Source organism: Petromyzon marinus, chromosome 59 (assembly GCF_048934315.1).
Source record: "Petromyzon marinus isolate PM22_M1 ecotype Great Lakes invasive population chromosome 59, UKy_Petmar_22M1.pri1.0, whole genome shotgun sequence".
Lineage (NCBI taxonomy): Eukaryota > Metazoa > Chordata > Hyperoartia > Petromyzontiformes > Petromyzontidae > Petromyzon > Petromyzon marinus.
Window position 1 is genome coordinate 21403795 of NC_133725.1, and position 4083 is coordinate 21407877.

The following is a 4083-nucleotide window of genomic DNA, read 5'->3' on the forward strand; positions in this document are numbered from 1 at the left end:
CTCGCCTCGTCCTCCTCACCCTTAGCTCGTCCTCACTCCTCGTCCTCCCCTCCCCTTGCTGTCCTCACCATTTGCCTCGTCCTCCTCACCCCACACCTCGTTCTTCTTACCCCTCATCTTGTCCTCCTCACCACTCGACTCGTCCTACTCACCCCTCACCTCACCCTCCTCACCCCTCGTCCTCCTCACCCCTCGTCCTCCTCACCCATTGTCCTCCTCACCGCTCGTTCTCCTCACCCCTCGTTCTCCTCACCCCTCAGCTCGTCTTCCTCACCCCTCACCTCACCTCGTCCACCGCACCCCGCGCCTCGTCATCCTCACGCCTCGCCCACCTCACCCCTCACCTCGTCCTTCTCACCCACACCGTGTTCTTCTTACCCCTCACCTCTTCCTCCTCACCCCTCGACTCGTCCTTCGCACCCCTCACCTCCTTACCTCTCGTCCTCCTCACCCCTCGCTCTCCTCACCCCTCGCTCTCTTCACCCCTCGCTCTCCTCAACCCTCGTCCTCACCTCGTTTTTCTTCTCACCCCCCGTCCTCACCCCTCGCTCGTCCACCGCACCTTGCTCCTCACCTCCTCATCCCTCGCTCTCCTCACCCCTCGCCTCGTCCTCCTAACCCCTCGTCCTCCTCACCCCTCGTCCTCCTCACCCCTCGTTCTCCTCACCCCTCGTCCTCCTCACCCCTCGTCTGCCTCACCTTTTACCTCGTCCTCCTCACCCCTAGACTCGTCCTCCCCTCTCACCTCAGCTCGTCCTCCTCACCCGTCGTCGTCCTCACCGCTCACCTCGTCCTCCTCACCCCTCACCTCTCCCTCGCCTCGTCCTCCTCACCCTTAGCTCGTCCTCCTCGTCCTCCCCTCCCCTCGCTGTCCTCACCATTTGCCTCGTCCTCCTCACCCCACACCTCGTTCTTCTTACCCCTCATCTTGTCCTCCTCACCACTCGACTCGTCCTACTCACCCCTGACCTCACCCTCCTCACCCCTCGTCCTCCTCACCCATTGTCCTCCTCACCCATTGTCCTCCTCACCCATTGTCCTCCTCACCCCTCGTTCTCCTCACCCCTCAGCTCGTCTTCCTCACCCCTCACCTCACCTCGTCCACCCCGCACCTCGTCATCCTCACGCCTCGCCCGCTTCACCCCTCACCTCGTCCTTCTCACCCACACCGCGTTCTTCTTACCCCTCACCTCTTCCTCCTCACCCCTCGTCCTCCTCACCCCTCGCTCTCCTCACCCCTCGCTCTCTTCACCCCTCCCTCTCCTCAACCCTCGTCCTCACCCCCACACCTCGTTTTTCTTCTCACCCCCCGTCCTCACCCCTCGCTCGTCCACCGCACCCTGCTCCTCACCTCCTCACCCCTCACTCTCCTCACCCCTCGTCCTGCTCACCCCTCGTCCTCCTCACCCCTCGTCCTCCTCACCCCTCGTCCTCCTCACCCCTCGACCTCCTCACCCCCCGTCCTCACCCCTCTCCTCGTCCTCCTCACCCCTCATCTCGTCCTCCTCACCCCTCACCTCCTGACCTCGTTCTTCTTACCCTTCACCTCGTCCTCACCCCTTGCCTCGTCCTCCTCACCCGCTCCTGACACGGCCAACGCACACGCCCATGCAACCTCACTTAGGGCACGGCACACCGACTTAGCATCACCCTCATTTATACCTCCACGTTTATCGGCCTCGTTCTATCGTGACGGCCAAGACGCTGGACGTTTGTGATAAAGAACTTCGTAGCTCATCGGATTCCTCCTCCAGTGTACAAATAAATAAATATCACGGCTCTGATCTCTTTGCGGCGCCGCAGTGGCGTTCATCACTCGCCGCCTCCCCATGGCACGACTACGACGCCCTCTGTTGGACGCTGTGTGTCATCAACATTGTTGCCTGTGATTACACTCAACACAACGTTGTTGTTGTAAGTGATTACACTCAACACAACGTCGTTGTTAGTGATTACACTCAACACAACGTCGTTGTTAGTGATTACACTAAACACAACGTCGTTGTGTGTAATTACACTCAACACAACGTCGTTGTGAGTGATTACACTCAACACAACGTCGTTGTTTGTGATTACACTCAACACAACGTTGTTGTTTGTGATTACACTCAACACAACGTCGTTGCGTCTCATCAATATTTTTGTGTGTGATTACACACACAACGACGTTGTGTTTAATCACACAACAATGTTGCGTGTAATCACTCACATATTGAATGATTACACACTCGGCGTGTGTCTGTAGCAGTTGTACGTGTGCCGCTTGTCGTAGATGTTCGCGGTTTGAATCCAGCGGCCGCCCTGTTTAATGCTACAGGCGTGTTCACCGCAAAGACACCATGTGCCGTCTGCTTCAGTGGACGTTGAAGATCCCAGCGTCATGGACCAGATTAACCGAATTAAATACAATTGCCCGCAAATTACCCAGTTGGAATATACTGTGCCTAGTAATCATTGCTGGGAAATGTGGTAGAACCCTCCTGAAAAGAGCCAGTAGGGCTATCCTGGGTAAAACTGACCACCCACCCCCTCGTGTGGCATGCTAGCCTTAATAGGTGCTCGCTAACAGCACTTATTTATCGAACAGACTGTTAAATGAAGGGACTGTGTCTTCATTTCAGTCCGTGACTGTGTAACCTGGTACATAAGGGTGGTGGGATGTTAACTCCTTCACCTGGTATGCAAGAGGTCGTGGGTTCGATCCGGACCCTGACGCCTGTATATTTGGAGTTTGCATGTCTCTCTCTCTCCCGTGGTCGCGTGGATTGTTCTCCAGGTCTTCCAGTTTTTCCCTCCATATTTAGAAACATGCGTTCAGAGCAGGAGTCTCAAACTCAACTTACCTGGGGGCCGCTGGAGGTAGAGTCTGTGTGTGAGGCTGGGCCGCATCAAGTATTCCAAAAAAAAGTGCAACTGATCCAATCTTCTCAATCTTTATTAATAACAGTTCAGAACATGAACGGTTCTTCAGAACATAGGCTTCTCTTACCTACTCCATGCTTCCAGAGACCTGGCAGCGCTTCCTGCTCCGGGTCCTTTCCGCTGCATTTAGAATCAACATGCCTTTTGAGGATTTGGCTGCAATAAATGTATGTGATAAGCCACTTCGTTTATCTATCATTTGTAGCCAGGCCGATTCTGAAAAGGGTCTATATAGCTCAATGGGTTTTACCTGGTGAAATAAAAAGTAGTTTACTTTAGGGGGTGGGTGGCTGGTTGGGTCGGTAGGTCGGTTAGAGGTTGAGTGGGCGGCAGGGTGAGTGGGTGGCAGGGTGAGTGGGTGAGTAGGTAAGTAGCTGGGTGAGCGGGTGGACTGGTGAGTGTGCGAGTTAGAGATTGAGTGGGTGGATGGGTGGGTGTGCAAGTGGATGCGTCGGTAAGTGGTTGAGTTGGTGGCAAGGTGCGGGTTTTTGAGTGGGTGGGTGTTTGAGTGGGTAGGTGGCTGAATGGGTGGGTGAGTGGGTGACTGAGTCAAGAAAGTGGAGCGCCATGGTGGTGAGATATTAACTACCTCGCCTTTTGTACAGGAGCTTGTGGGTTCGATCTCGATTATGACGCCTGTATATTTGGAGTGTGCATGTTCTCCTTGTGGTTGCATGGATTTTTCTCCCGAGTCCTCCGGGTTTTCTCTCCATATTTAGAAACATGCATTTCGAGGTTTTGGCTGTTCTCGAACTCACCCACTCAACTACTAAAGCCACCCACCAACCCACTCACAAACCCGCTCACCCTACCATGCACTCAATTTCTAATCAACGCACTCACGCACACACCCACTCACTCAACCACTCATCCATGCACCCACCTACACACGCACTCAATAACTTACTTGAGCAGTCATTTGTGGCCGCGTCGCTTATGAAAAAAATCTATATAGCTCCGTGGGCCTTTCCTGTTAAAATTAAAATAGTTAAATTTTAGTTTACAGTTGGGTGAGTGGGCGGTGAGTGCGTCGGTCGGTGAGTGAATGGGTGGTTAAGTAAGTAGGTGAGGGGCTGGGTGAGTTGTTGGGAGATTGAGTGGGTCACAGTGTGAGTGGGTGGGTTGGAGCGTGAGTTGGTCACTGAGTGAGTGGGTGGGTGA